Consider the following 13,739-nt stretch of genomic DNA (forward strand, 5'->3'; position numbering starts at 1 on the left):
CAAGGAAGGACATCTTGTCTTATTCCTGATCTTAGATGAAATGCTTTCAGCTTTTCACTGTTGAGTATGTTGTTAGCTGCAGCTTATCATATATGGCCTGTATTGTGTTGAGATATATTCTCTCTATATTCACTTTGTGGAGAATTTTTATCATATATGGATGTTGAATGTTGTCAGAAGCTTTTTCTGCATCTATTGAGATGATCATATGATTGTTATTCTTTAATTTGTTAATGTGATGTATCACATTGATTGATTTGTGGATATTTAATCATCCTTGAATCCCTGGGATAAATCCCACTTGATCATGGTGTATGATCCTTTTAATGTATGGTTGAATTCAGTTTGCTGATACTTTATTGAGGATTTTTGCATCTATGTTCATCACTGATATTGGCCTATGATTTTCTTTTTTGTGTGATATCTTTGTCTGATTTTGGTATCCCAGTGATGCTGGCCTTGTGAAATGAGTTTGGAAGTGTTCCTTCCTCTGCAATTTTTTGGAATAGTTTGGGAAGGATAAGTGTTAATTCTTCTCCAATTGTTTGGTAGAAATCACCTGTGACACCATCTGGTCCTGGAATTTGGTTCATCAGGAGTTTTTTAAAACTACTGATTCAATTTCATTACTGGTAACTGGGCTGTTCATATTTTATATTTCTTCCTGGTTCAGTCTTGGGAGTTTGTACACTTTTAGGAATTTGTCCATTTCTAAGTTGTCCACTTTATTGGCATAGAGTAGTTCATAGTAGTCTCTTATGATCTTTTGTATTTCTGTGGTATCGGTGTAACTTCTTTTTCATGTCTGATTTTATTGACTTGGATCCTCTCTCTTTTGTTTCTTGATGAGTTTGGCTAAAGGTTTATCAATTTTGTTTATCTTTTCAAAGAACCAGCTCTTAGTTTCATTGATCTTTTCTGTTGATTTTTTAGTCTCTATTTCATTTGTTTCTGCTCTGACCTTTATGATTTCTTTCCTTCTACTAACTTTGGGCTTTGTTCTCCTTTTTCTAGTTCCTTTAGGTGTAAAGTTAGGTTGTTTATTTGAGATTTTTCTTGTTTCCTGAAGTCAGCTTGTACTGCTCTAAACTTCCCTCTTAGAATTGCTTTTTCTGTGTCACGTAGCTTTTGCATCATTGTGTTTTCAGTTTCATTTGTCTCCAGGTATTTATTTACTTCCTTTTTGATTTTTTCAGTGATCCATTGGTTGTTTAGTGGCATATTGTTTAGCTTTCATGTGTTTGTATTTTCTGAATTTTTTCTTCTAATTGATTTCTGGTCTCATAGTGTTGTGGTTGGAAAAAATGCTTGATATGATTTCAAGTTTCTTAAATTTACTGAGGTTTGTTTTGTGGCATAGCATGTATAGCATGTGATCTATCCTGGTGAATGATTCATGTGCACTTGAGAAGAATGTATATTCTGCTGCTTTTGGATGGAATGTTCTATATATATATATCTATCTATTAATCCATTTGGCCTAATGTGTCATTTAAGACCAGTGTATTCTTATTGATTTTCTGTCTGGGTGATCTGTCCATTGATGTAAGTTGGGTTATTGTTATTAACACACTACTATTATTGTGTTACTGTCAGTTTCTCCCTTTATGTCTGTTAATATTTGCTTTGTGTATTTAGGTGTTTCTATGTTGGGTGCATATGTATTTACAATTGTTATATCTTCTTCTTGGATTGATCCCTTGATTATATCATTATGTAATGTCACACTTTTTCTCTTGTAATGGTCTTAAAGTCTATTTTGTCTGATTCAAGTATTGCTACCCTGGCTTTCTTTTGATTTCCATTTGCATTGAATACCTTTTTCCATCCCTTCACTTTCAGTCTGTGTGTGTCTTTAGATTTAAAGTGAGTCTCTTATAAGCAGCATATATACAGGCCTTGTTTTTGTATCCATTCAGTCACTCTATGTCTTTTGGTTGGAACATTTAGTCTATTTACACTGAAAGTACCTATTGATACATATGTTCTTATTGCTATTTTGTTAATTGTTTGGGGGTTGTTTTTGTAGTTCGTTTTTGTTCCTTTTTCTTCTGTTCTTGTATGATTTGATGACTATCTTTAGTGTTATGCCTGGATTCTTTTCTTGTTTTTGTGTGTGTATCTATTATTGATTTTTGGCTTGTGTTTACCATGAGATTTATACACAGATATAAAAAAATCACAGATATTTATATCTATCTGTCTATCCATCTAGCTATCTATCTACATATGTATGATTGTTATAACAATCATATCTATATATAGCTCTGTGATTTTTTTAAGTTGATAAACTTTTAATTTCAAACGCATTTTATGAAAACTGTGTTTATACTCTCCTCTCCTCACAATTACTGTTTTTGACAATATATTTTACATCTAATTGTTTTGTGTATCCCTTATCTGCTTATCCTGGATATAGATGATTTTACTACTTTTGTCTGCTAACCTTCCTACTACCTTTGTATGTGGTTGATTTTCTAACTTTACTGTATATTTGCCTTTACTGATGAGCTTTTTCATTTGTAATTTTCATGTTTCTCATGGCCTTTACTTTTTGCTTAGAGAAATCCCTTTAACATTGCTCATAAACTCATTTGGTGGTGCCAAACTCTTTTAGATTTCATTTGTTTGTTGCTCTCTCCATGAAATCTGAACAAGAGACTTGCTGTGTAGAATATTCTTTGTTGTAGGTTTTTCTCTTCCATCACTTTATGTATATTGTGACACTCCTTTCTGCACTTCAGAGTTTCTGCTGAAAAGTCAGCTAATAGCCTTGTGGGAATTCCTTTTTATACAACTTACTGCTTCTCTTTGTTGTTTTTAATAGTCTCTCTTCATCTTTAATTTTTGCCATTTTAGTTGCTATGTATCTTGGCATGTTCCTCTTTGGGTTGATCCTGTATGGGACTCTGTACTTTCTGAACTTGGAAATCTGTTTCCTTTCCCAGGTTTGGGAAGTTTTCAGCCCTTATGTCTAATATGTTCTCTGCCCCTTTCTCTCTTTCTTCTGGGACTCTTATAATGTGAATGTTAGTATGCTTGATGTTGTCGCAGAGTTCTCTTAAACTGTCCTCATTTGTTTTTATTCTTTTTTCGTTTTTCTGTTCACCTTCAGTGATTTCCACTGTCTTCCAGCTTGCGGATCCATTCCTCTGTATCATTTAATCTACTGTTGATTGCTTCTAGTGTATTTTTCATTTCAATTACTGTATTCTTCATCTCTGTTTGGTTCTTCTTTATATTTTCCAACTATTTGTTTAAAACTTCTAACTTCTTGCTCTGTGTATCCTCTGGAGTTCTTTGATCATCTTTACCCTGAACTCTTTCTTGGGTAGATTGTCTATCTCCACTTCACTTAGTTCCCTTCATTTGGAATATTCCTTTGTTGACTCATTTTGCCTAACTTACTGTTATTTTCTTTTCTATATATGCAGTAGGTTGGTTACATTGTCCTGCCTTGGAGAAGTGGCCTTTTGTAGGAGATGTCCTGTGCATCTCAGCAGTGCACTGCCCTCTGGTCATCAGAGTTATATGTTATAGGTGCCCCCTCTTTGGGCTGTGTGGATCCTTCTGTTGTGGTGGACTGACAATTGTGTTTGGTTTGGTAGGCTTGGTTGGCCCCTGGTCTGGTTGGTTGCCAGGGCATGCCTCATGTGGAGCCTTCCAGCTGCTGGCTGATGTGCCAATTTGGGGTCCAGGAGATCCCAGGGCTGGTGTCTGCCCACCAGAATGTAAAATCAGACCTGCGTCTAGTGCCAGCCCACTGGCAGAGCCAGGTCCTGGGGTCTGGTTGCAGGGCCCAGGGGTCCTAGAGCTGGTGTTGGACCACTGATGGGGGGTGTCAGCTCCTGATGCAGCTGGCTGTAGGGTCCAGGGTATCCTGAAACTTGTTTTGGCCTTCTTGTAGGTGGGGTCAGGGCCCAGCCAGTCCCGGGGCAGGTGTTGGCCTGCTGACTGGTGGGCTGGGTCTGTGGGCTGTGGAGCTGTTGTTGTCCTGGAGCTGGTGTCTGCCTGCTGGTGGGTTAGGCTGGTCCCAAGGCTAGGCATGCTTCATGGTGGTTGGGGCTTGGTATTTTGGGGTTGATACCTGCCCACTGGTGGATGGAGCTGGGTCATAGGGTTTCTGGCTGCAGGGCCCTAGGGGTCCGGAGTCTAGTGCCTGCACACTAGTGTGTGGGACCAGGTCCTGGACTCTCTGGTGGGCAGGGCTGTGCCCAGGGGAAGCTGTGGGCTGAGGGAGTTTTAAGGCAGGCTCTCTTCTGGTGGATGGGGCTGTGTGCCTGCCCAGTTAGTTGCTTGGCCTGAGGTGCCCCAGTACTGGTGCCTACAGGTGGTAGGCAGGGGAGTGGGGCTGGGTCCCAAGGTCAGTACGCTAAAGGGAGAATTCCAGAATGGTGCTTGCCAGCCCCAGTGTCCATGTGGTAGAACAAACTCCCAATAATGGCTTCTACCAGTGTCTGTGTCCCCAGGTTAAGCTCCAGTTGCCTCCTGCTGCTCTTAGAGACTCACCAAGATTAGCATGTAGGTCTGACCCAGGCTGTTATCAAATTACTGCTTCTGCCCTGGGTCCCAGAGCATGAGATTTTGTGCGTGCCCTTAAGAGTGGAGTTTCTATGTCCCACAGCCCTCTGGGTCTTTCAAAAGTAAGCCCCGCTGGCCTTCAAAGCCAAGCGTTCTGAGGTTCATCTACTTGGCGCAGGACCCTTGGGCTCGGTAACCTGATGTGGAGTTAGACCCATCACTCCTTAGAAGGAACCTCTGCAGTTGTAGTCATTCTCCTGTTTGTGGGTCACCCACCTGGCAGTATGGGACTTGACTATACCTCAACTCTGCTCTGCCCATCCCACTTGTCTTGGGGTTCCTTCTTTTTTTTTTTTTTTTTTTTTTGCAGTACGCGGGCCTCTCACTGCTGTGGCCTCTCCCGTTGCGGAGCACAGGCTCCGGATGCGCAGGCTCAGCGGCCATGGCTCACGGGCCCTGCCACTCCGCGGCATGTGGGATCTTCCCGGACCGGGGCACGAACCCGTGTCCCCTGCATCGGCAGGCGGACTCTCAACCACTGCGCCACCAGGGAAGCCCTGGGGTTCCTTCTTTATATCTTTAGTTGTAGACAGTCTTTTCTGGCAGGTTCCAATCTTCTTCACTGATGATTGTTCTGTGAATAGTTGTAATTTTGCTGTGCCCATGAGAAGAGGTGCACTTAGGGTCTTTCTATGCTGCCATCTTGGCTGATCCTCTGCAATCACATTTCTTTCTGATTAGATTTTTAAAATAGTTTTATAGATAAGGAAAAGGGTCTGAAATTAGTATAGTATATAGAGAGTGAGAAAGTGGGTAACCCAGTAGACAATTAGGTTACCTCAAGACTTAAACCGGATGCTTAAAACTAAAAACGAAAGGCTCTGGAGGGACTTCAAATAGTTATTTACTTGATTTAAATAAATTCGAAAATGTCAGAAATGACCGTAATTTTCAATTAGATAGATTTAGCCAGTGAATACTCAAATTCACTATGAAACCAGACAGCTGCAAGTCACCCAGATTCAAATTACAGCACAAATAAAATTTCATTCTATGTTAGCTGCATCTCCATGCTCCTTTGCCTGGGGAATGTGGGCATCCTTGCACATAGCATCAGAGTACTCAGGAAATGTGGTTTATAAATATCTCTAGGTGAGTTCAAATGGAACAGCCTTTCAGATGCACCATTTTGCACCATTTCTCATTTTGTACCATGAATTACTGGGTTGTATTAATTTGAATTGCCAACTCCAAAAAAAATGACCTGAATTCATAGTCTGGTATAGTTGCCAGATAAAATACAGGATGCCTAGTTAAATTTCAATTTCAGATAAACAGTGAATATTTATTTTTAGTATAAGTATGTTCCAAATACTGCATGGGACATACTTATACTAAAAAAAATTATTTTTTAACTGAAATTCAAATGGGCATCCTTTATTTTTATTTGCTAAATCTGGCCACCCTACCTTCTGCTCATAATAAAAACATAAAATTTCCCTTTAACCACTGCTCCCGTATCCATTCATGGGTGAGGGGAGGAGAGAATACTAGTTTAAGAGGTGATGGAAAATATTTACTATTTGTCCTGGCTTTGAGCAGAGAGAAAAGAAATAGAGAAGGAAAAAAGTAAAGAATACCTACATGACTGACAGTTTTGCCACATTAGGACAGTCAGCTATTTTCTAATATTAACTAAAATCTGCTCAACGAAGACTATTGGGCCCTTCAGAAACTTCAACTTCCCTGCAATGGTTGAGAAGAACAAAAATGAGAAAAGGCAGCAGGAGACCATGGAATGGATAAGATGTTAGGATTTTCTGAGAGGCTGAGCCTGCAAGGTGGACACAGTGTAAGGAGACAGCTGACACAGGTTAAGACGTTGGCTTTCAAAGTTTCATCCCGTGGAATATATTGCAGAGTGAGAAAGGGCTTGATGTTTCTTAACTGCTGAAATGGAATAATGGCTTCCCCCCACCCCCTTAACCTTTTTTTATATAAACTCTGGAACAGACTGACAGAGTTCAAATCTCAGCTCCATTACTTAACCATGTAGTTTTGGGTGAGTTACATAACACTTCTCTATATTTTATTTGGGGATAGTAGACCTTCAGAGTGTGGAAAATTCAGTAAGTATATAAAAGACACGTAACAGAGCCTGGTATGCAATGAGGATTAAATAATTGCACAGAAACTCTGGATTTTCAAATGCATCCTGTAGAGTAGTGTGAAGGAACTTGGATTTTTAGGGTCCTAGTAGTCTTGATTTGACTACCAGCTCTATGACTTCAGACAAAATTATGTAAGCTTCCTAAGTCAGTTTCCTCATTAGTGAGAAGAGGTATAATAACAGTACTTCAATCATATAGTTATTGAGAATTTCAACTGAAATAATGCATGCTATTATTAAAAGCTCATAAATGTTAGCTACTGTTTTTGTTGAATGTTTTTCTTGTTTGGCTTCCATATTGCTGTAACATTCTGATTCTCTTCTTACCTCTCCGTCCTTTCTTTGCTTGTTGTTGTCTTGGATTCTTTCTCTTTGCCCTGCCTCACTCAATCAACATTTTGCATGTATTCTCTGAGGGAGTCTTTCCAGTCTCTCTGCTCCAGCCCACACCTATATGCTGTCAATTCCTAAGTCTTTTATCTTCAATCTTTTTCCCTCCACTTATACCACACTCATATACAATTTCTACTACCCTAATGTTTTACTTCAGAGTATTACTATCATCTCAAAATGTGCATGTCCAAAATAAAATTCTCAGTTCCCACCCACCACTAATTTCCATTGGGATTAGGGAGGAAGTAGCAGCTTTTTCCAATTTCCCTGTTTTTGGTGAACATGACCATTCTCTTGTCGTCCCCAATGTCAAGACCTTGTAGTCATCCTTGACACATCTATTCCTATCATCCTTCATATCCAGTCAATCACCAAAGCACTAAGCAACCTCCCAAATACCAGGAAAAGAGAAGTAAAAATCCTTGAAAAACAAAAACAAAACTAACTTACAAAGACACATCTTATAGGAAAACAAAATTAGTTATTATTTAAAATTACCCTCCTGCTCCATACACACACTTCCAACCACCCTTCCCAGGAGGATGAATATTGGTTGGTAATTGAAATATCTTTTGCTTGTCATCTTCAGGATAAATGCTTTTGCATATTTGAAATAGTAGGAGTAGGAAGGACAACTGAGACAGCTGGGACAGAGCTAAGTTGTACTGTATGAAAAGGAGGAGAGATGAGGGGGTCAAGAAGGTGATGATGGGGAGGTAGAGACGCTGCAAGGGAAGGCTAAGGAGACCACTTCAGCAGCACGTAGCTGAAGATGAACTGCAGGAGAAAACAGAAGTAGTGCTGACAAACTCTTCCATTAAGCGTGGGACCTGGTTTGGTCCCGGCTGTACCACTGTGATGGTTAATTTTATGTGTCAGCTTGACTGGGATAAGGAATGCCCAGACAGCTGGTAAAACATTATTTCTTGGTGTGTTTGTGAGGGTGTTTCCAGAAGAGATTAGCATTTGAATCTGTAGACTGAGTAAAGGTTGCCCTCACCAATGTGGGTAGCATCATTCAATCCTTTGAAGGCCTAATAGAAAGAAGTAGTGGAGGACGAGTGAATTTGTTCTCTTGCTTGAGCTAGGGCATCCATCTTCTCCTACCCTTGGACATCCACACTCCTGGTTCTTGGGCCTTCAGACTCAGATGGGGATTTACACCATTGGCTTCCCTGGTTCTCAGGCCTTTGGGTTTGTACTGGAACTACATCACCCAGCTTCCCTAAGCTTCCAGCTTGCAGACAGCAAATAGACAGTAGGACTTCTCTATCAGACAAAATTCACTTACATTGCCATGAACAAGAACCATATGCATGGTTATCAGTTTTCCACAGATTAACTTTCATCCCTACAGAGTTGTAAAATAGCCTAATTAGATCAAAGGCAATTGCTATAGACTGAATGTTTGTGTCCCCCACCACCACCCAACAAATTCAAATACTGAACCCCTACCTCCCATGTGATGGTATTAGGCAGTGGGGCCTTTGGGAGGTAATTAGGATGAGATGAGGGTGGAGTCTTTATGAATTGGATTAGTGACATTACAAGAGTCATGTGAGAGCTGGTTTTCTCTCTCTGCTCTCTATTATGTGAGAATACAAGGAGAAGTCAGCAGTCTACAACATGAAAGAGGGCCCTCACAAGAACTCAACCATGCTGGCACCCTGATCTTGGATGTCCAGCCTCCAAAACTACAAGAAGTAAACTTCTGTTTATAAGTCACCTGGTCTATGGTATTTTTGTCATGGCGGCCTGATCTAAGACAACAAAGGTGCATCCCTCTTTAGTATCAGATAATCCTCAGCAGGACTGCTAGGTAATGCCTAACGCCTACTGCAAGGACAGCCAGGGACCCTTTTGCTCATTACTGAAGCTTTGTCAATTTTTCCTGACATTGCTATATTAACAATTTTCTTGGTGTTTTGAAGCACTTATAAACCTCTTTTCTAGTATATGTCAATGATTGCATAGTTTTGAGTAATTTCTTTAATCTATATTTATGCAGAGTGATACTATTCATGCATTCTCTTGACTGGATTGCCAAATGACAAGGTTGTCTAAATTTGCTCCGCAAGTAAGCTAATTGAAAGTCTTGCCTTATAAAAAACTCAGTGTCCTTGCACTGGATTTTTAAATCAATAAAATGTTTTCATTGCACCACTAATTCCTCCTCAAACATACTGGAAATAACTTGGCAGAACCAGTTAGTAAGTCATTTTGGCATTTGTTCCCTGAACACAGCAGTACAGTATTTACCGTCTGAGTGGTATGTTGCTGAAGCCAGGTTTGTTGAGAAAAAAACACACACTGCAGTATTAGGTCCTTCTTAAGCATATTAGGTTAACAACCTCTTCTGGTCCACCCAAAGATACTCTAATCGATTTCCTGCTTTAGGCTCTTCCCAACTTCCTGGGGGGCACAGTGAAGGCCACAGCCCCTTCCCACTCCCATACATCAACCCATACCAGTTAAATGCAGAAAATGCATCAGATACTAAATGATCAAGGCACAAATTATTGTTGTTAAGAAGATGGATGAGATTGATTTATGTCCATGATAATTTAGGATATTAATATTAATTCGGGGAGCAAATCAATTAAATCTCTTAATATATGATAAATATATTTTTTCTAAATCAAACTGTGAGAAAAGAGGAGCAACAGACAATAGGCATTACTAGAAATACATCTAATTTTAAAAGCCTTTTGTAATATGCGGGAATAAAATAGATTCACTACTGAAATAATCTTTTTTTTTTTTTTTTTTTGGGGTGGGGTACGCGGGCCTCTCACTGTTGTGGCCTCTCCCGTCGCAGAGCACAGGCTCTGGACGCGCAGGCTCAGCAGCCATGGCTCACAGGCCTAGCCGCTCTGAGGCATGTGGGATCTTCCCGGACCGGGGCACGAACCTGTGTCCTCTGCATCGGCAGGCGGACTCTCAACCCCTGCGCCACCAGGGAAGCCCTGAAATAATCTTTTAAGCATGCTTGCTGACGATATTTTCCAAACCAAAAATTAGGCTTCATAAAGTCTAGCAAAATGTATCTTTTGTTTTTGTTTTTTGCTATGAGAATATAAAGACATGGGAAAGTTTTGTAGATTTTTAAAAACCATTGTCATACATGGTTATATATTTAATAAATACACTTACTGAAAAAAATACATATAATTGGGACGATCTGGAAAAATCCAAGATGTGTAATCTTCCTGACCAACAATAGTCAATCTTTAAAGTGCTGTATTTCATTGACTCAATTAAACCATCATCTAAAAATCTCACCATTATTTTATGTACTGCTAAGAAAAATAAAATGGCCAATTAAAATATAAAACAATGTTTTCTTATTACTTATTATTCTTATCAACTGTAAGACACACTATGATTTCAGAGAGGTTAAAATGTAAATTAAAAAGGGTGTCTTAGAAAAGATATGGTATTTGATATGGCTTCAACAGACATGAATCGTTTAGCTTTTATTTCTCTGATCAGTAAGGCTTTTTTCACAAAGAGATCTTATGGCTATTATTGCGTCTTATAAGGAAATGATTCCATTGTAAAAGTATAAGTATACAAGAGTTTGTAAAATAAAACATAAGTGGGAAAGGTGAGCTATGGCAACGGTGGCACCCAGTGGCTGGCGCCCTCACAGTGATGGTGCAAGCTGTGGTGGTCTGTGCCAGTGGGTCTAGCAATGTGGGCCCTAGTTGGCTGGTATGGGTATGGCTTTGAGTATGGTCCTTGCTGCTGCTGGGCATCCTTTGTTTCTGCCAGTTTTCTATGCTGGGTCCTCCAGCTTTCCAAAGAGTTCTGTGAGCTTCTTATTAACCTTTCAATAAATTCTTTGCCTAAGTCAGCCAGACTTGCATCTAAGGACCTTGACTGATACTTCTGGATTTCAGCCATTTGTTGAACAGAGATAATTGATATAATTTGAAGCAAATCAGTGATTTACTCTTCTAAGGACAGTTACCAATCTCTTCCACTTCTCTAAATGACCATCTCCAAAAAAGATATAAATCCAGCTATATTCAACATTTAAAAAATAGTTGAATCATGCAGTATCAAAAGCACACATACACCCATTCTTTTAGAATATAACTTACAAAGTCCTAAAAGGAATAGGGACTTCCCTGGTGGTGCAGTGGTTAAGAAACCACCTGCCAATGCAGGGGACACGGGTTCAAGCCCTGGTCTGGGAAGATCCCACATGCCGCAGAGCAGCTAAGCCCAACTAAGTCCACAACTACTGAGCCTGTGCTCTAGAGCCCAGAAGCCACAACTACTGAGTCTGCATGCCTAGAGACTGTGCTCTGCAACAAGAGAAGCCACCACAATGAGAAGCCCACACACCGCAACGAAGAGTAGCCCCCACTCACCGCAACTAGAGAAAGCCCGCACGCAGCAACAGAGACCCAATGCAGCCAAAAATAAATAAATAAATAAATAAGGAATATACTACCTATTTTACAAAGGAATTAAATCACCAAAATATAATTTGCTCAGATTTACTATGATTCAGTGGAGAAGCTAGAAATGGAAGGAATTCTGTAGTCATCATAAATATGCAAACTACATGGTAGTAAATTGATTCTAGTTCTTACTACTGCTGAAGGATAAAGCAAATATTAATTAATTTGATAGGCTGATGATTTCTTTGCAATTATTTGCAGAGTTTCCCTACCTCATTTCATAATTTCTATGCACTTTACCAAAGCAATGTCAGCATGTCCCTTTTTCTTCAAAGTCTTCTGGGGTGTTGCAGCTTTAGTGAGTTTAGAAGCTGAATATTGCTCTCCTTGAGACATGCAGCTTTTAATAATATATTGATAAATGGTAATAATAGGTAACACCTGTATAGTGCTTCATTAGGCCCAAGCATTGTTCTAAGTACTTTACGTATATTAACCAATTCAATCTTCATAAGAATTCTGGGAGGAAAATAGTATCTCCCTTATCCTCATTTTTTTTTTTTTTTTTTTTTTTTTTGCGGTACGCGGGCCTCCCACTGCCACGGCCCCTCCTGCCGCTCCGCGGCATGCGGGACCCTCCCGCACCGGGGCACGAACCCACATCCCTCCCCCGCATCGGCAGGCAGACCCGCAACCACTGCGCCACCAGGGAAGCCCACATTTATCCTCATTTTATGCATGAGGACACTGAGGCACAGAGGGGTTAAGTTACCTGACTGGTGACACGGGCCAGTAGGTGGCAGAGCTGGGACTTGAATTCAGGCAGGTTTGCTGATGAATTCCTGTGCTTAATTGTTATAACAAGTTGTCTTCTCTTAGAATTTACTTGTTTTTGCTACTACTTACTTGCAGTACATAGTGAACCTGACAGAATTTAAAATACAAAAAACCTGGGTTTCAATTCCAAATTTCCTTGGCAAACCTGGGTAGTTTACAGGCTGAACCTCATATTTTTTTCCATGTAAAATAAGAATAGGGCTTCCCTGGTGGCGCAGTGGTTGAGAGTCCGCCTTCCGATGCAGGGGACACGGGTTCGTGCCCCGGTCCGGGAGGATCCCACATGCCGCGGAGCGGCTGGGCCCGTGAGCCATGGCCGCTGAGCCTGTGTGTCCGGAGCCTGTGCTCTGCAATGGGAGAGGCCACAGCAGTGAGAGGCCCACGTACCGCAAAAAAAAAAAAAAAAAAAAAAAAGAATAATAATATTTGTCTTGCCTACTTCATAGGTTGTTGACTAGAATAAATAAAATCATGTGAAAATGCTTTTTAAAGTGTTACATAAAGAGTTATTACTTAAACTTTGGGCACTTCAGTTAGGATGTACCTTCAGCTGTGTGTGATCAAATGTTCTATAAATTTAATTGGGTCACACCTAGAAGATGGCGGAGCTATGACTTGAAACCAGGGTCGCCCGTATATAAAACCGTGCTTCTTACTATATCACTGTACTTGCTCCTCTGATAGTCAGATGTAATTGATGGTACACTGTTGTTTTCCTGTGCAGTTTCATTGAAAATAAGAATGTAAACATAAATTGTCCTTCAATAATTTACCACAAAATGTTTCTCTGGTTGGCCTAAATCATAAATTTCTATCTCTGACTTACAGATGGAACTGGATGGAGGGCAACAGAGGAAGATAGGTCAAGCGACAAAAACTATAATGCGGGTGTCCAAGCAACCAGAAACGCTTGGCTGAGGAAGATTTCTTCTTTCCCTGGCAGGCTGGGGACATTCCAGTTGAGCGCCTTTGAGCCTCTGATGTGGAAAGCAGCTCAAATCCCCACACAAGAGGGGAATGTTTATCACTCTGGGAACATTTTGAGGGTACTCAGGGAAGAGGGTGATAAGGGGTCTCTCCATCTCATAAGCTTACTACTTCGGGCAAGGTCCCTCCATCTTTGGGCAAAAGCGGAGGTAAAAAAAAAAATCTAATAAAAATCATATAAATAGTTAGGACTTTCTCTTTCCTCTTTAGCAAATGCCTTGCTAAGAGTTACAAATCATTTCAATATCACTAAAGTAGAAAATCTATAAATCAACCAAGAAATGTTGGCCGAGTGTCTCCTGTGATTAGCCTATGCATGTGCTTTGAGTTTACATGGTGCCCTTTAGCAGATTAAATTCTTTTTTTTTTTTTTTTATTTATTTATTTATGGCTGTGTTGGCTCTTCATTTCTGTGCGAG

The sequence above is a fragment of the Pseudorca crassidens genome, chromosome 4, assembly GCF_039906515.1.
Source record: "Pseudorca crassidens isolate mPseCra1 chromosome 4, mPseCra1.hap1, whole genome shotgun sequence".
Classification (NCBI taxonomy): Eukaryota; Metazoa; Chordata; class Mammalia; order Artiodactyla; family Delphinidae; genus Pseudorca; species Pseudorca crassidens.